Source organism: Hyaena hyaena, unplaced genomic scaffold, assembly GCF_003009895.1.
Source record: "Hyaena hyaena isolate Hyena2069 unplaced genomic scaffold, ASM300989v1 scaffold_424, whole genome shotgun sequence".
Lineage (NCBI taxonomy): Eukaryota > Metazoa > Chordata > Mammalia > Carnivora > Hyaenidae > Hyaena > Hyaena hyaena.
The window spans coordinates 26877-47633 of NW_024081054.1; the positions used below are offsets into that span (position 1 = coordinate 26877).

General features: G+C 33.3%; 1 long non-coding RNA gene across 1 annotated transcript; it reads right to left on the reverse strand.

The window, feature by feature from the left end:
* Positions 1–6956: 6956 nt before the first annotated feature.
* LOC120245497 lies at positions 6957–19533 on the reverse strand. Its single transcript, XR_005531804.1, has 3 exons — positions 19472–19533; positions 9185–9226; positions 6957–7241 (listed from the first exon to the last, which is right to left on the reverse strand). It is a non-coding gene; the product is annotated as an uncharacterized LOC120245497 (long non-coding RNA).
* Between the last annotated feature and the right edge of the window lie 1224 nt (positions 19534–20757).

The following is a 20757-nucleotide window of genomic DNA, read 5'->3' on the forward strand; positions in this document are numbered from 1 at the left end:
ACCATGAAGTTTCAATACAAGATTTAAATGACTCTTATGTGAAAGCATAATACATTTCAATCTTTTTAGAAGTATAATGTGATGGTTTTTGTCACATATGACAGACTCTAATTTTAAACAGAACAGCATTTGAAACAAGTAGTTTATGCTACTTAAGATAGAATCTAAAATGCTCTTATTGTCTTTCCTCTAGAAGAGGGTCAGTGAAGACATAACTGTGATAGTTTGGAGAGTGAGAAACCTTTTCAATGTCTTGGCAAAATATTTAGTTAAGTTTTCCCAACTGTTTCAATGAGGACTAACTAAGTTATACTACAAAAGAAAAACACCCAAATTCAGCTTCACTACAGTAAGCGTTTATGACTGTAGCAAATTTCCTATGTGGTTCTAAGCAGTTGTGATATATATTCCACCCCACACAGACTTGAAGGTAATTCCATCTAATGCAGGAAAGAGAAATGGGTATTATTCAACAGCTCTTCTGCCCATATGTGACTAAAGTTAAATTCATTAAATTTTCATTAAATCACATGACAGTGTTTAATTTCTGGGGGTGGGATATACAATGTTTAAATATAAACTGGAAGGAAGAAACTACAAATATTGATAAACACATAAATTCTAGCAAATCTGCTAACCCAGGAAGGTAGACTAAATGCAAACAAAGTTAGAACACTAAAGCAAATGTTAAGAAAATTCAGAATGTTGGAATTTGCTATTTTCTTTTTGCTTCTTTTTTTAAATTTTTTAAAAATTTTTTAATGTTTTACTTATTTCTGAGAGAGAGACAGCATGAGCATCTTTCAGATTTTGTGTCTCCCCCTCTCTCTGACCCTCTCCTGCTCAAGCTGTCTCTCTCTTTCACTCTCAGAAATAAATAAAACATTAAAAAAATAAAAAAAGAAATAGATGGAACAAATTTAGATTTCCTAAAGAAGGTATTGTTGCATCTTAAAGTGCAGATTTATTTCCATAATTTGGGGTTTGACAGACTTGTTAAATATATATATATATGAAATATATAATATTTATATATAAATATATATATTTAAATATATAATTTAATAATATATATTTATATATATTTATATATATTTATATATATATTAAAAATATATATATATATATATATATATATATATATATATATATATTTTAAATATATATTTATATATATATATTTATATATATATTTATATATATTTTAAATATATATTTATATATATATTTATATTTAATAATATATATAATTTATATATAATATATAAAAATATATAATAATTATATATATATATAAATATATATATATATGAAAAAAGAAATTTAAAAAAGGAAAAAACAAGATGACAGAAATTGAGTGGTTAAGAGGTATTGTCTTCACAGTCAAACTTCCATTGAGTTAGGGGAAGCCGATATTTCTAAGACAGAATACAGTAAGTAATGAACTTGAATTTTTGTGCTTGTGACCATGATAAGAAAAAAACATTGAATTTAGTTATATTTACACATGTAATTTATCAATAGCTAACTAAACATAGACCCTTATATCCTAAATCTGGTATTCAAATGGGAGATATAGACAATAAGCTATAAATAAATTACATAATATTTTGGAAGATGACATACTGTGGAAGATGGCGCAAAATGTAATCAATTGTAAGGGACATTAGGAGCATGGGGATATAGGTAAATTTTTAAGTAGATTTTAAAAATGAGTTATAAAAATTTTGACATTTGTCAAAAAACTGAAAACAGATACGGGATTAGCCTACTGAACATGAGGGAGAAAAGTGTCTGGCAATGCATAGTAGCAAAGGTAAAAGTAGACCTGTAGTTTGCAGTAAAAAGATTCAAACAAGGAGGACAGTGTGACTGGAACTGTTAGTAGCTAATGAGATCTGACAGCAAAACTTGAGGCATATCATTTAGCAGTTGGTCTGTGTAAGGACCTTGATTTTTCTCTAAGTGAAATAAAGAAGCCATCAGTAGGTTTTGTGCACAGGTGGGACATGATCTGATTTTTTTCCCAAAAAGTTACTCTGACTCCATTCTTGAGATTAGGCTGTTTAGTCAAGGAAAGTACCAGTTGAAATACTTAAAGTATCTTCACAGTAATCAAGAAAAGGAATGATGAATGGTAGCACTGGATATAGTAAAAAACTACCAGATCCTGAATATGTTTTGAGGGTATAGTCTCCTCTGACAATTTTCATGTGAAAGATTAAACAGAGTTCAATATAATCTCATATTCCATATATATGGCTGGAGTAACTCAAGTGTTGGCTTACCATCCACTTAATTAAAAAATATAATAGATAAGCAATATGGGGGATGAAGTAGTTAAGAAAGAAGAGATCTGATGTTCATATGATGTGTTAAGTTTCAAAATCTGTCAGATGACTAGGTGGATGTGTTTATTAAGCTCGACATATACAAGTCTGGGTTTAAGGAGAGAGGACAGACTGAAGATACACAGTTAGTACATTAGCAGATAGACAATATTTAAGCTCTTGAGACTGGATCAAATGATGAATGTGTTAATATAAATGAAGAGAAAGGAAGTGGGAACAATAATTAGCTTGAAAGCACTACAGTATTAGAGTGTAATGGAGAGGAGAAGAAAAATGAAAGGGATACTGGAATGGAATGACCAGTGCAATAGAACGATAACTGTAAAGCTTTGATGTCCTGAATGTGAAGTAAAGTATTGTCAAAGAAGAGTGCCCAGAATTAGCCAAACTGCAAGGTCTAGGGGAACAGTCCTGAAAGACTGTCCTCACTTCTAACACCTATTGTAAATAGGAAGGGGGCATCTTCAAAACACTCTCAGTTATGAAAATTCATCAGAAAGATTCATAGAAGTCCCTGAAACCTATTACATACAGTCATGGTTTATTATAGGGCAAGTATACATTAAAATGAGTCAAGGGAAGATGTGCATAGGTAGAGTCCTGGAAGTTTACACATGTGAAATCCCCATTGTCCTAAGGACACGTTGCTTTCTTGACATTGATGTGTAACAACACACAAAGAGTTATACATAAGATTTTGTGTATGGATTGTTTATCTCAGAAAACAAGAGTGTATTCAAGCAGACAAAAGAAACAAATATTGTCTGATAAAATTAACTATTAACTACTCATTTAGTGGTCACATGATGTGTCACCAGAATAAAATGATTGTATAAACTAGTTTATATATCACTGTATTGCTTCTATTCATTGCTGATGGACTATGAAAAGGACTGAAATGAATGCACATTAGTGGAACACAAAATGTAAATGAATCTAATTTGAAACTAGGAGAAACAGAATTGTAGAAAGTTAATTGCTTTGTTTATTTAGGGTGATTGGAAGAGTACTTCTTGCTCAAAGGCAAACCGTAACTTGGAACTTTTATGTGTTTTTTTTTTATCTGTACACTGAAGTTTCAATACAAAGAGTAAATTGATTTGGGTGCTTTTCAGTGCATTCTGGCTTGTGGGACAGGTGGGTGGCTCAGTCGGTTAAGTATCTGACTCCAGCTCAGGTCATAATCTCACAGTTTCTGAGTTCAAGCCTTATGCTGACAGCTCAGAGGCTGAAGCCACCTCCTGATTCTGTGTCTCCCTCTCTCTCTCTATGCCTCCACCATTCATGTTCTCTCTCTCTCTCTTTGTCTCTCTCTCAAAAATTATGGGGCACCTTGGTGGCTCAGTTGGTTAAGCGTCCGACTTCGTCTCAGTTCATGATCTAATGGTTCAGTGCATTCGAGCCCTCGGACAGGCTCTGTGTTGACAGCTTGGAGCCAGGAGCCTGCTTCAGATTCCATGTTTTCCTCTCTCTCTGCCTCTCTCCTGCTCTTGATCTGTTTCTCAAAGATAAATAAACGTTAAAAAATAAAAATAAATAAAATATAAACATTAAAAATATTTAAGTGCATTCTGGTTTGCTAACTAAACATCAAGAACCACAATGTGGATATTTTCCTGGTGAATTAATCACAGTTCATGGTTTGGACTGAAACTTTTCAGGCACTATGTTGTTTATCTTCACATTTATTTGGGATTGACCTAAGAAAAATGAAAGAATAAATATCCCTAGAAAAACTTGAGTTAAACACATATACTGTTATTGTTACTCTTATGGGCTAAATTGTGTCCCTTGGAAATTCACATGCTGTTACTCTAATCTTCAAACCTCAGAATATGACCCTATTTGGAGATAAAGTCTTCAAAGAGGAGATTAAGTTAGAATGAGGCCATTAGGGTGGAATCCTAATCCAACTGGACCGATGTGCTTATAAAAACATGATAATCCAGAGCGTGTGTGTGCACAGAGAAATGCCATGTGTGGACACAGTAAGAAGGCAGTCTTTGGCAAGAAAAGAGGCCTCAGATGAAAACAAACCTGCGGATATCTTGATCTTGGCCTTCTAGGCTCCAGAACTGTGAGGAAAAAGCAATGCAGTGTAAACCACACAGTCTGTGGTACTTTGTTATGGCAAACTCCTAACGCAATTAATATATGTAGTAATTATTACAGAATGAAGTATATAAACATGAAACAGACCAGATCCTGTACTTTCTGACCAGCATTTTTGTCCATAAACTAAACTAATATAGGCAATAAGTTAGTAACCAGAAAACAGATTCTTACTTATATAACTCAATAATTAATATTTTCACACTAGGAGAGCCCAGGTTGGGATTCACAAAGCCAGGTCCAATAACTGATATGAGCCATAATAATCTTTAGAGAAATAAAAATATTAAAGATCTTGGAACAGATTTTTTTAAATTTTTACTAAATGTACTCAAACCGAATTACTGTACTAGCACCTTAATATTGTTTTGACTTTTCATTTTGTGTGGATATTTTTGTGGGCTTGTGTTTGGATGTGCGTGAAAACAAGTTGTGGTAGATTTCCTATTACTTTTATTAGGCTAAATAAAAAGAGGAATCCTCTGTTATCTTCCCGTTATTTAATTTGTTCCTGAGTATTAGGATTTCATTTGGATCTGGTTTTCTCATGGAACAGATGCTCAAGGGTAACAGTAACAAATTAAGTTTTTGTTTTAAATTTTCCTGCTCTTTAATCTGAAACTTGTAAAATTATCTTCAAATAATTCTAATATTCATTCTCATTTTCCAAGCATGGAAATCAGGGAAACATTAATAACAAAAGACCTTTTATTGAGACGTGTCTTTCTATAACAAGGAGACTCCTTTGACAGGCAACTCCATGTGCATCTGATTGTTCTGAATTGTATCACAGAATAAGCCTTGGCTGTAAGGTGTGAAGCCTTTTAGGAGACAGAGGTAAGGTGACGATGTTTTTGGAGGACTTTGGAGAGCCAATGGGCAGACTGAGTCAGCCAATCCATTAAGGTGCCTGATCTCCTCAGGACAGAGCTTCTTGCTAATTAGAGCTGTTGATTTGTTTGCCTGAGTTAAACTTTACCATCAAAAGGGTCTCTCTAAATGCAGCTTGCTTTATATCCCAAAGTGGCTTTCTTCTATTCTTCATTTCTGATAAGCCCTCCCTCCCTACCTTTTAGGGTTGGTATTTTCTATCTTTAAATATATAAATATGTTTAGTTAGGTTCAAGTCAACTATCACAGAGGTGAGAAGTCCTTCTGCTTTGTTAATATCAAGTTGCATTATTGCTACTGAGACTCTCTGTGTTGAGTAAGATGATGTGTCATCAGACTGCCTATCTAAGTGTGAAGAGCATCTATACACTGTGAAGTATATACGATTTTACTTACGTGCAATCTAACATGTTAGCCTAGAGTGTTAAGGATGCTTCAGAATATGTAAAACTGTCAGAGATTGAGGACAGTTTATTCATGACAGCAAAAGCAGTAGCCTGGATACCAGCTCCCCATCCTTTTTTTTTCCCATTGGTTATTCAATTTCCAGTTTCTACAGAGTGACACAAGAGGGCCAGGAGTTGACTGCACATGCCGTTGGTTTGTTAAAGAAGAATGCTTAGCTTAGGGGACTGGAATATTTTGTAATGGTTAATAAGCACACCTGTCCTTTGTTCTAAAGGGAACTGCTCTATCTTTCAAGGCTATTTGAAATACAAATATCTATGAGAAGACAATCCATATCAAAGGGCAGTCAGAACCATGCTCCAAAGACTTGCAGAAATGTAGATCTGAGGGAAAGTGTTCGCCAGTATAAGAGATGATGCCTTCTGAATGAGATATTTTAATGGGTTTATTGGAAAGTGACAATCAGTGGAGAGGAAAAACTCCTATGAAATCACAGTCCAATTAAATTAAATACATATTTCTTGTTTTAAGTCTTTTTATTTATTTTGGGAAGAGAGAGAGTGCATGGGAAGGGCAGAGAGAGAGGGAGAGGGGGAAAGAGAGAAGGAGAATCTCAAGCAGGCTCCATACTGTCAGTGCAGAGCCTGATGCAGGGCTTCAACTCATGAACCATGAGATTATGACCTGAGCCGAAATCAAGAATCAGTTGCTTAACTGACTGAGCCACCCAGGTGCCCCTAAGTACATAGTTCTTAGTTTGTGATATATTGTTTCATCTTCTAAGAACAGAAAGAAAGTAATTCTTCAGGAAAAGAAAAAGAACTAACAAAATATACAAAATGTCCAAAGACAATTATTTTTTTCCTTAACTGGTATTCTCAGTTTACAGTACAATTACATTATGTTGTACATAGAGTTACTTGCAGCTATTATTTTATAGTTCAATGAAATGACAAGCTAAATAAAATTCTAATAAATAGCTGGATGCCATACACATTACATGATATAATCTAATATTTACATATTGTACAGCTGGAAATAAAAATCTGGAGATATAAAAATGTACTTTTATCTATAATTATAAAAGCCAGATAATAACATGTTACTTTAATAGCTATACCTTAATTAAATACCATATTTGAGAAAACATACACACACTTTTTTAATTAACAAAAATTTTTAATTATGGTTCAATTTATAAAGCAGTAAACTACTTAGGTACAAAAGACCATATATAAGATGTACAGCACTGGGTCTCCTCCATACACTATTCATTCAGGATTGTACAACTGTTGAGTAAGAACTGTGAAGAGTTTGGAATTTTTCCTTGCTTGTAAGATAACACGTCTGCTTGTAACACTTGCATAGATGTTGGCAAGAGATGAAAGAACCTTGACTCTGAGACAAAGGATTCTGGTAATCATGGTATCACACAACAGATAGTGTGAGCTTCATGTTAGTACTGGTTCCTTTTGCCCTCTGTGGAAAAGAAAAATAAAAGGATTAACTCAACAGGTGTAGGAGTTCAAATTCATTCCTAAGAAAAAGCTATTGCACACCTCCATGACTAACCCTCCATTTAAACTCTGTACATCGAAGCTCAGGTGAATCTCCTTAGTTGGCAACACTTTTCCTGTATTGTTAAACACCATTCCTGGAGGTAATAATATGTTCTCTCTGACTGCACAAGAGGGAAAAGTCTGGTTTCCTCCAGACTTTGTGTCTAGAAGTTTAAGCCTGTTTCCCTCCAGATTTTGCCTCCTGTGCCTTTTCTCATCACTGATTCTGCTCTGTATCCTTTAGCTATAATAAACTATAACCATGAATATAACAACTTATGAGTCCTGTGAGTCCTTCTAGCAAATCATCAAAGCTGAGGATAATCCTGACATACACCTCAAATCTCATGGCTGAGATATAGAGTGGCCCATGCCATGTTGTGCACATTGTGAATTTGTCACAGTTGAGGGACACTGAGTTTGAGACTATAATCTTTTACAAGAGCTAAAGCACTTCTGTCCCACCATTGCCCTGAAGCAATGTATTGTCTATATTATCTTGTTCAGGAAACAAACTTGGCCTCTGTCCTTGAGGAAAACACTACTTCTTCTTCAAAGGCTGTTTGCTATTCATATGTCTCTTATGAAGAATAGTCTGGAAAAAAGTTATTATAGCCTATGACAAACATATCTTAAGGTGATCATAATCCCCTTCTCTTGAGCTGGGCAGAGTCAGCAACTTTCTTCTAACCAATATAATGTGGCAAAATTAATGGAACATCACTCCCTAGATTTGGTCACAATATATACAACACACACACACAATGGTTATATGTTATATATTGTATATTGTGTATTATGTATTAAATGATATTTAATATGGTCATATATTATATATTACACACCATCATGTCATATGTTATACACATATATATGTTTTATACATATATTATAATGTATTATAATGTGTGTTATATGCTATATACTACATAACACATGATATATTCTGCATATGACCTTCCATGTTGATAGCATGTGCTAAGGAAAACTTTCCTGCTGAGCTTGAAGATGCAAACTGCCATGTTATGGATGACCTGTGAGGAAGGCCATGTGGTGAGTAGCTCTTGATGTCCTATAGGTCATGAGGAGAACCTCCAAACTATAGTCAGCAAGAAGCTGGGATCCACATTCATACAGCTAGAGGAAAATGAAATCTGACAAGAGCCTGAATGAACTGGACGCAGAGTTATCCCTCGCTGATCCTCCAGGAGAATGGTGCATGGCCAACCTTGAGAACAGCTTTGTGAAACCCTGAGCAGAGGACTCAGCTACATTGTGTCTGGACTTCTGATCCCCAGGAAATTAGTGATAAGAAATGTATACTGTTATTAAGCTGCAAATCTATTCACAATGCGTCATCCAGCAAGAATAACTAAAAGAATGCTTTTGCTGGAAAAGATCCAGAAATACCAGAGACCCATGAATAATTCTCCCCCTACTTTGTACTAAGGCAGTCCCTCAATACAGCCCCAAACATATCACATCAAAGTAACTTTCCCAGTCAAATAATAGGCCATCAAATTCAACAAGACAATTGAAAATAGGCCCCTAAAAATATAGTTATTTCTCATTTTTTGGTCACGCATATGTTATGACAGCCACTTTTGTTTTGTCAGTGTTATGATAGTACATAATATAAAAATGAATGAAACATGGATAATGCCTTAAAGAGTTTTCAGTCAAGTAGGAGGGGTAAAATACTGACTTTCAATGCAATTGTCACACCCTTTATGGGGAAACAATCTCAGCTCTACATCAGTTAAATATGCCCCCCCCCATATACAATTGCACAATGTGTCCAATTCAAACTTGTTTTCAGCAAATATGATGTACTGAGAACACATAAAGAGAAAAAAGTCTTACTTTTTGTAGCATTGAAATTTCCAGCGCTTTTCCACCCCATCCCTGTAATAAAAGATTATGTTAGAGGTGATACCACCCATGAGATACTTAGGATACAATGCATAATCAATTGAAAGCTTTCCTAGAATCCTGGGTTTTGCCAGTAACTGTACGACTGTTGTTTTGCTCCAAGGCATATGCAAGCAGAAAGACAGCAATGAATTATTTAGGAAGGAAGTGGAACTTTAGATGCTATTTGTGGACAGGGAAAGGGTAAGGTACAAGGTAATGTAATGATGCAGCTGGTGGCCAGAGACTACTTCTTTTGAAAAGAACAGATTACTGCCTATGTATCTATTTAAATATCTATTGTATATATTGGGCTGTCATATGATATACAAAGGAAATATTTTCCATGAATTCCTTGACATTTCAACAGAATCTATAATTCTAAGTCTGATTTGTTGTAGATTATTTTTTAGCTGTCTAATCTGAACACGAATAGATTACTTACTACAAGTTACTTTCACATGTGCAGATTGGAAAAAACAAGAGTTGCATGGGAATCCACTTACATCTGAATTCATTTTAATGAACTTCTCATTTACATGCCTATTTCTTAACAGGTAAGCCATGAACTTCTTTGATATTCTTTAGGATTATATGTACACATGTTTTTCATGTTTGTATGTGCTGTACTTAATACTATACCTTTGTGACTTGGAAGTATATAACAAGAGTTCTGATTTTTTTTTTTTTAAAGAAATACATATATGAGGGGCACCTGGGTGGCTCAGTGGATTAAGTGTCTGACTTCGGCTCAGATCATGATCTTGCAGTGTATGAGTTCGAGCCCCGCATTGGGATCTGTGCTGACAGCTCAGAGCCTGCTTTGGATTCTGTGTCTCCCTCTTTCTCTGTTCCTCCCCCACTTGCACTCTGTCTCTCTCTCTCTCTCTCAAAAAAAAGTAAAAAAAAAAAAGAAATACATATATGAGAACTTTATAACCAGCTGCCCAATGTAAATATTGTGGCCAGAGGATAAATGAAGGCTAGTTGTCCTCTATACACATTGACTTCCATGGGTTTCTTTTGTTTTTCCAAATCATATTTATAAATATTTAATACATTGAGTAACTTAACTATTATGTTTTATTAAGAAATAGCTAATTTCATGAAGGATAAGTCCAAATGAGAAGTCTGATATTTTGCCAAAGAATAAAATGGTGTTTGAGTCATTTAAAGCAAGCATAATATCACATGGCAGAAAGTCTGATATCAATCAGTCTGATTGATATCAGTACTAAAATGTGTAAGAGTTAGCAAAAATATATTTGTAAGATCAAATCATCTGTTAGTGATTCTACTGAGTTATTTTTAAAATTTTGAAAATAATGTTAACATAAAACAGGATTTTTCAGAACCTGGTCATAAATTTAATACTTTATTTTTTTTTTTTTACTTTTGCAACCAAAACCGAGTTGTACCTAAACTACTTATTTGAGGAAAGTGTTTGAACTCAAAGAAACAGCAAGACATTGTGTATGTCTCCATAGCTATCCCACTGTTATGTTCTCTCATAGGGATACAAAACCTAGATTCTCAACTACAGTCATGACATAAAGCAATAAAAGATTTCTTTTAATAGGGAATTTCTGAATAAAGTCTTATTCAATTATAAGGGTATTCGGCATTACAGTTTGAGGTTTTAATAATAGAGAAAAACATATAAACACTGTATGCATGAATTATATGCTATGTCATAAATTATGAAAAAATATATGTTGTATAATAAATTAAACATTAGATTGTATGCTGTATTATAAATTATAAATAAGTTTATACAAATATGAATTACATATATATTTCTCTTTGCTAGTGCAAGATACTGATCACAGATGATTATCACTTCCATATGACATAAATCCATGTAAGAGATCTGAAACAAGATTTCAGGTAACAGAACACATCCATTCTGGTTTTGGAAACAGAAATTTTAAATCAAAGAGTTTATATTATGTAAATAATTTATAATAGAGTGGACACAGAAAGCAGAAAAGTAAAATCTGTAGACACAAAGTATAGAATGTTTAATAATTCTTGTATTAGTCACACTTTGTTGTAAGTCGCCAAAACCCACTAAAATCATCTTTAGTGAAACATGGACTTTCATGAAAAGAAAATGGAATTTAAGTCTAATGAAAGCACGAGAACAACTCCAAGAACCTCTGGATGAATAAGTTTGGATTAGAAAACCCGCAGAAAATTGTGACACCAACTCCAGCCATTGCACGAATTTCATGTCAGGTTAAGTGATCGACTGAAAAAACCAGGAGCAGAAAAAAGAAGAGTAATTTAGCAAACAGCCAAAGGGATTGTTCCACTGGGTGGATCAAATTTCTGTTTGTGTGGTTTTTTCTTTGTATATGTATACTAACTCTTTGCCACACAGATAATAAACTTTTCAGAATTTACTTTTCTCTGTAGAGATACATGGGCAAATAAACAGCCCCATTTTTCTTTTGAGAGACAAAAATAAGAGTTGAACTCTATAAGAAGATTAACTAAAATGTCTTGAAAAAATTCACTAAGAACTAAAATATATTAATAAGGAAATTGATGATAAAGATGGTTAAAATCCCTTTTGGTTTAGCTAATAATCTTTTAGAAGACATTCTATAAAATTGTTATAATTTCAAGAATCATGGAAAAGTGATGCTAACTAGATAAATTCCCCAATTGTGCATTTGAAAAAACTGAATCTCATATAAATACAGTGGTTTGACCCTGGTCATCCACCTAGTTAATAAGAGAAAAATCAACGTGGCATGTATTTGTTTGATTTTTGTGAAAAATATAATACACATATACAATTATAATTTATAGAGTTTTATTATAATTCTTATATACTATAAACATATTAGACTTAATATACAAATATATATGGTATTTCCCAGAACAAAAATCATGTATATACACATATACACGAACACATGTGTACACATACATATGTGTAAATTTACATATATGTACACATATATGTATATACATAAAGGTATGTACATATGTATATGTACTTGTATATGAATATACATTCATACCTTTATCGTTAATAGTCCTTTTTGCATTTCAATATTTCAATAATCAATATAGGCATCTATAGGGTAAATATTTTCTTTGGAATATTTAATTTGAAGAACATTTCAATATTTTAACCATCTTGTACCCTTTCCAAATTTGTGTAATTTTTCTCTGTTGTTTTATATTTATCAATCTATCATCTGTCTATCACCTATGTATCCATCTCCTATCTATCCATGTATTAGGCAAATAATTAAAAATGGAATGCACCATATAGAATATACATAAATATAAATACTCGGATACCTATTAGCTTATCTTATTCAATTACTTTTTGAAATATTAAAATACTATAATTTGTTCTAAAATTTCTTTATATGTACCACATACAAATTTTTATTAGTATTTGAGTATCATATGCATGCCTTTATAAATAACTTGTAGGATTTTTTTTCTTTACCTTTTTTGACTATTGTATTCAAAAATCAACTTCAGCAATTCCCTAAGGTAAAATTTGATGTCTCCTAATAGCTTTCTTTGTATTCTTATTTTTTTTCAGTACTCAAATTATCCTATACAGATAAGGATGTAGTATATTCATGTATACATGTGAGATGTTTGTGTATACATGTACTTATCTACACACACAAAAAACATGCATGCACGCACAGTCTATTCTTTTTATGTGTGGTACTTATATTCTATGAGGTCTTCCTGAATCCTGAATTAGTTATTATTAAATATTGCTTCCATGTGAAATACACAGTTACCCTTCTAGGAGTCTCTGATTACAATATGTCTGTCAATAAATACATAACCTTGTTTTTGTATGTTTGCAGACATTTTATATAATATATTTTGTTGACTTATTAACATTGAGCTCATGGCCAACAGCACCATACTTTGTATCTGAAAAAGCCTATCTAAAACACTCTGTGAGGCATACCACAACCATCTTGCACTTTGGAAAACTTACACTTTTGGTACCACACTTGGGTGCCATTTTAAACAGTGAAATCACCCCCCAAAATCATAAGAAATGCAATAAATATTGCAAAAATAGACCATGAAAAAGATAAAGCTGAACAAGGGTGCAGAGTATCATTTTTTTGATACCAGCAGAGAACTTGTATATTGGGTAATTCAAATTTTCCACAGCTTTACATATGTTTGGAAATGGTTGTGAAAACAGAGACTGATTCTGGGTTAAAATAAATTTTATTGAATGGGTGAATCTACAAATAGCATCCACAAATCATGAAAATCAAGTGCATATGAATCACATAATAAGGTACAAATAATCTCTGTTACATGTATATTCTCTATTACACTTCTGAGTATAAAACTTTAAAGAGTTTATTGTCTTTATAACATAAAACTTGATGTAATGAACCATATTCATAGGGTCACTGCTGGTTGAAGAGATTTTATATTTATATTTATATTTTTTTTTACTTTAATAGATTTTACTATCTTGGAAAGCAATAGGTGCTAGATCCTATATGTCTTTTAAAATTAAGATTGATTATTTGAACAATATATTTCAATCTTAACTTGAATTTGAGAATCTTTCTATGTGTTTGTTTGACTTTTGGATTTGATAGTCTCAATATATTTATTCATTTTCTTTGAGCATGTTTTTCTTTTAAAAATATTTTTTAATGTTTATTTATTCTTGAGAGAGAGACAGAACGCAAGCAGCAGAGATGCAGGGAGAGAGAGGGAGACAGGAATCCAAAGCAGGCTCCAGGCTCCAAGCTGTTAGGACAGAGGGACTTTAACCAAGGAGCTGGATGTCATGACACGAGCTAAAATGGGATGCTCTACTGACTGTGCCACCCACCTGTCCCAAGCATGTTTTTCTTTTTTAAAAAAAATTTTAATTGTTCAATTTATTTCTGAGAGAGAGAGAGAGACAACATGAGTAGGGGAGGATCAGAGAGAGAGGGAGATAAAAAATCTGAAGCAGGCTCCAGGCTCTGAGCTAGCTGTCAGCACAGAGCCTGATGTGGAGCTCGAACCTATGAACTGTGAGATCATGACCTGAGCTGAAATCGGACACATAACCAACTGAGCCACCGAGGCGTCCCCCACCCAAGCATGTTTTTCTATTTGATCATTTTTCCAAACAATTTATAAAAACTCTTGGTATCATATTGTCAGTATTCTTTTCTCTATAATCTAAATAACTAAAAATCTTTATATACTTCTTTTATTGATTTTTGTTTTAATATTGTGTCATGCAATGATTTTTATTTCAATATAGTGCAAATTTCTGTGCTTTATTTTATTTATTTTGAAGTATTAGTCTCTATTTCTCCAGGATTGTTTTATATATAAATTATATATATATATATATATATATATATAGTTACACACACAGACATATGTATATATAGTTATCTTTTGATTTTCTAGATCTTTCAATATCAATGGGTGCAGACTAAAGAAAAATTCCAATGGCTTGGACTCTAGCCAAAGGATCAGGAAATGGGGAGCCTAGCCAGTTGGAAAAAATTTATAAGGTAACTGGTTTGCTACAGCCAAAGAGCTTGGAAGAATATCTAGTCCCATCTCTACCTACAATCACAAAAGCCAAATACAGAGCTCAGACTTCCACCTTTTATTGACTATAATGAAAAACCCAATCCCTCCACTAGGGTGGTGTTAGGGATGACTAAGATCCAAGACTTTCGTCCTTTCCAGACTGTAAACTTTCCTTCCCTCTTAATTCTCTTCCCCTACCAATGTCAGTCAAGACCAAGTAAGGACATGTCCATCCATCCGCATCATCAATGGAAGAAAAATGCACTTTTCAAGAAATGGTACTGTAGCAATTCAACATCCTTTGTGGGGAAGAGAGGACATACCATAAATAAAGTTTCATGCCTCATAAAAAATTTAACTCACAGTGCATCACAGACTTAAATGTAATTTCCAAAACTATAAGACATTTAGGGAAAAAAATAAGGGAAAATCTTTGGGATCCAGGATTAGGCAGGGGGTTCTTTGACTGACTTGACTTCAAAATCACAATATATAAAAAGAACCATTGGTAAATTGGACTTGTCCTATGAAAGGCACTGTTAAAAGGATGAATAAACAAACTATATACTGGAAGAAAATATTTGCAAACCACATATCTCACAAAAGGCAAGGATCTAAAGAATATAAAAAACTAAACAACAAAAACAACAACTCAGCAACAAAATCTAAAGTAAACAAACAATAATCTTAGAAAGTGAACAAAAGACATGAGGAAACACATAACTAGAAATAGTATAAAAATGTAAATTAAAACTAAAATGAGATATCACTTCACATCTATTAGAATGGCTAAAATTTTAAAAATACTAACAACATCAAATGTTAGAAAGTGTGGAAAGAAACAGAAATATACTGCTAGTGGAATGTCACATGGATAGATACTCTGGAAAATAGTTGAGAAGTTATTTTTTAAGAAACAATAATAATACATACACACACATATACAAAGCATGTTAAGTACAGTGAACCCAAAAACTATAACTTTGGCCATTTAACACAGATACATGAAATCTTATGTTCACACAAAAACTTGTATATGAAAGCCATCACACGTTTACAGATAAAAGCACACCCCCCAAAAAAAAGACAATAAGAAAATAGAAAATCTAGCTCTTTTTATTTAGAAGATCCAGGCTTTCGTAAAGAAATTCCTTCCATTGCTAACACGGAGAGTAATCACAATGTGTCTGGCAGTTTTTCCTAAGGGCCGGAGACTGTCAGTTGTTGCTCATATTATTTTTCCCTTTTTTATTATATTAATTATTATTATTGATATCATGTCTCTGCTCTAATATTGTAGTGTGTGTGTGTGTGTGTGTGTGTGTTTGTGTGTGTGTAAGCAGGAAGAGAAAACAAGAATTCAATGTAGAATACAGATGCTTTCATTTTAGAACAGTTAAAAGAGAAAAAAGTTATATAAAATAATTCATGAGCAACAAAATATTTTCTTTTTCTTCTACAGCCAAAGAAGAATCATAGATGATTTTTGAACAGGATCTATGACATAATCAGAACTGACCTTTTGGAAGATTTATTTAGAAATGGTGCACAGTAGACATGAGTAGTAAGAGCCTAGAAGTAGTCTCTGAGCTAACTGGTCTTCAAGGCAAAGTGTCAGTTACATGTCTTAATTTCAAGCCTTTGCTCAATAAATAGTTAAAGATTACTCAAATAACTACATTTTGTGAGATAAATTTAGAGAACAGTGTTCATCTAGAAAACTGTGCTAAAATCCATTAGGATAATATGGTAGTTTCCCTTTATGGCGCTTTCAATGTACTTAACTTTTATTTGAATATCCAAAGACTATGGTCTTGTCTTCACAACACATGGCCTTCTGCAAGCTCACTGGCTCACGTCTCAGCGGAGGAAGAGCCCTGGAGCTGGCATGAATACTGACCTTCAGTTTTTTCATTTTGAGGATCATCCGTTGTTATTATGTACTTTTTGTGATGTGTATACCTTTTGTTATGAATTCTGTTTTGTAACTCTCTGTCACTGAGAGGTACCTGAGGTATGCTTTCTTCCCGATTACAGACAGTTTTTTTTCACCACCACAGCTTCTCATCTTAGAGACGTGGGTTTTAGCAACATTCAAGTTCACGTTACATTTAATGTCTAGTGACCTATGTATGAGTGATTCTTGTGGTTCTAATTTGTTGCCATCATCATCTACCTGTGTGGTTTTTTAGGTTTTATCAATTTTTTTCCTCTTCTGTGCCTGTAATTTGAAGATTTCTCTCTTCTGGGGACATTATAGATACCCTTTCATCCATATTCTGATATTTGAAAACTCTCAACGGTTTAGGTTTCTTTTTCAGTAGGCATGATTGGAGGTACATCTATTATAAGGTCATCTTCAGCAGATTCTCCAAGATTTATTGTAATTTTTGTTGGTAATTATGATTCACAAAACATGTAGAATCATGCATCTCCCTTTTTTGGCTCACAAATTTTTAATAGTACCTTTTAAAAAGTTCTTCATAGGTTTTAGAAAGAAGGAAAAATTCTCTATAATTTTATAATTTAGAATTTTGTGGAATTCATATCTATTATATTCATATTTTTCTAACTTAATAAATGACAATAGTTCCTTTCAATATTTTTAAAATGTTTATTTCTGAAAGAGAAGGAGAGAGACAGAGCAGGAAAGGGGCAGAGAGAGAGGGAGACAGAATCTGATGCAGGCTCCAGGCACCAAGCTGTCTGCCCAGAACCCGATGCAAAGCTCGAATCCACAAACTGTGAGATCATGACCTTAGCCAAAGTCAGATGTTTCACTGACTGAACCACCCGAGCGCCCTTTCAACCTTTTTATTTAGAAAAAATATTATCACTTTTGTTCTTCCACAAGTAGCAGAGATTTATCTTGGAATGAACACAGGCTTGGTGTCCGTTTTATTTATCTATACCTACGTCACAAACTACCCAAAATTTAGTGGATTATTTTATTATAGTTCAGATATGGTGGCACCTGAAATTCAGGCAGAGCTCAGCTGGGTGATTTTTCTGTCCATATGACGCTGACTGAGTAAGCATGTTACACACAGCTGAAGACTGGACTGATCTGTGGACTCTAAGACGGTCACACACATACCAGGTACTTTGTGGAGATTGGGGGAAGGCTGCAATCAGTTAGGTGCCTCTTTCTTTTAGGTCTCAGAGATTCTGTAAACGATGTCTCAGTAGAGTAACTGGAATCTTAACTGATGATTCAGATTTCTAAAGTCAAATATCTGAGAGCAGGAAGTGACAGTGGTCACTCTCTAGAGATCCAAAACCGGAAATTGGCAAAACATCAAGAACTGGTCAAGGATCCAAAGAGCCCAGATTTGGTGGAAAAGAACCTGGACTTCACTTCACAACAAGAAACATAACAGGGGCACTTGGGGAGCTCACTTGGCTAAGCGTCGGACTTCTGATTTTGGCTTGGTCATGATTTCAGCTTGTGAGATTGAGCCTCACAATGATCTCAGCGCTGACAGCATGGAGACTGCCTGGGATTCTCTCTGTCCGTCTCTCTCTCTCTCCCCAACTTGCACTCTTGTTATCTCTCAAAATAAATAATTAAACGTAAAAAAAAATGAAAAGAAACATAACAAAGTATTTATAGTATATTTAAAATATCAGTGTCACCATTGAATATCAATTAGCATTTCAATAGCTAAGTAGCTTTTGACATTGAACATACAACTTAATTTCCCAGATTTTAGTTTCTTAAGAATAAAAAGTATATAATTTACTTATCACAATGAGTCTTGGCTGAAATTGAATGAAAATATTTCTATAAAAGTAGGCTACTATCTTTCCCATGGTAAATGTTTATCATAGTTTAGGTTTTCTTTCCTATTTCTTCATTCACTCTGTCCTTACACAGACATTATCTTACCTTGATTATTTTACTTGCCTTTTCTGGACTTCTACAACTATATAAATATTGATTTTATTAATATAAATATTATTTTTGTTCTTGTGTTAATGTACTATTACATTGTAAGCAGACATAAGCCCAGTGATGATCGCAATATAGAAATCTATGAAATGTATGGCCAAAGATCATTTAAAATAAAATGAAAATATAATAATCTACACTGAGATTTAAAAGCAGTTACAATGCTTCAGGTGTTTCTCCACCTACAGTAAACCTAGTTATGGGACAAGGCAATTTCTTTTAAGTAATGGAAAATTGAATTATCTATCATGGCCTCAAGAATGCAAATACTAGTGGCAATTACACATTATCTAAACTCAACTTATTAAAAACTATTTAATGGAAATAGCTCAAATAGGTCCATGACAGTTATAAATCACACAGAAGGACCTTAAATCAAACTAAAATGTATATCATATCTTTTCTTCTAAAACAGGCAATGTGCCTTTAAATGTATTAATACTAGTTGACATGGGGATTGAAACGTTCATGTAATACAATGACTTGAGATGAGAGCTGTTATATTTTCTGGTATAGTCTTTCTAACAAGCTTAGAGGAAATTAAATTTACAAGACAAGCTTTCCGTCTGTGAGTTTATCATTCTGCTATACAATTAAGATTGCAGATATCTTCTCTCTTCTTATTAAATCCTGTAAATGTGCCCAGAGGCTACTGCAAAGGGAATATCCACAAAATGAGATCAAGAAATACATAAATAAGAAATGCGAGTTTAGTATTCATTACTCACGATTTCCAAAGTGTGCATGAAGGATGAGCAGAACATTTATATTCATTCTGCTTGGCTAATATTGACCTAACAGAATGTTTGCAGTACAACATTGTGATGTCAGGGAGTATAGACAAAAAAGGAACTTCTAGATCATGGGCTCAGGACCTTCATTTGACAGATAAAAAACAAACAGATCAATAAAAACAAGTGAGCAAACAAACAAATTCTTGAGGCCTAAAAAAAATTCTGAAAATTCAAAGACCTAGTAAATGACAGAGACAAAATACGAATCTCAATATATATAGAATTCTCTTTACGAATTCATTGCTAACTCTTGCTTTGAAATGTAATCTTTAAAATCCTTACAACATACATTCCAATATTATAAACTACCTTTAATCTACTCTGATGACCCAGTTGATAATCTGACAGTCTGTAGTTTCATGGGAATCAAGGTTTCTACACTACTAAATATAATATTAAATATAGTAAATGTATATAAATCTATTTTACTTCCACTATTTGTAGTGACAGAATTGCATTGCTTGAAAAGCAGTTTATCTTCTGATCCTTAGAAAAAGAATTGGAATTCAGTATTCAGATACTTTAATGTAACATTCAACTAAAATAATATTGAAAAGCAAATAATAATCTCAGACTGCCCAGAGCTATGAAATGTAATCAGAAGCATGTTTTTCAGAAAATTTTTATGAAATTGATTTATATCATATTTTTATATTTTATGATTAAATACACAGGATTATTAATAAGACAATTTTGAATTATAAACTTTTATTATTAAGGAGTCTCTAACATAGAAGATGATACTGAAAAGCTACTTATCTTAGTTAACTCCTTATTTCATCATCTACATAGGTAATTATAGCAACTGATGAGATTGTGTGTTTAGTGCTATGTCTGTATGTGTGTCGGAGGGAGGGTATGTGAGAGAGACAGACAAACAGAGAAAAAGGAAAAGACAAAGAGACAGAGAATGAAACCAATTGCTCAGTGACAAGCACAGTGTTGAGAAGACAGCATGTTATAATGATTTAGGGTTTGATGTGAGTTTGGTAAACTGGGGTTTGAATATTGTCTTCATCACACTGGAGTGGGATCCAATCTTTGGAAGAAAAAAAATCAATCCATTGAGCCGGTTTCCTTGTGTATATATATCTTTTGGGTTTTACAAGGATTGAAAACAGTCTTCTCATTTAAGATGGAAGCAAAAATGTTGATCCAAACCAGTATGATTCAACTAATGTGAAGTATCTCACAAGCAAAACTCTCATCTTGCTTTATAG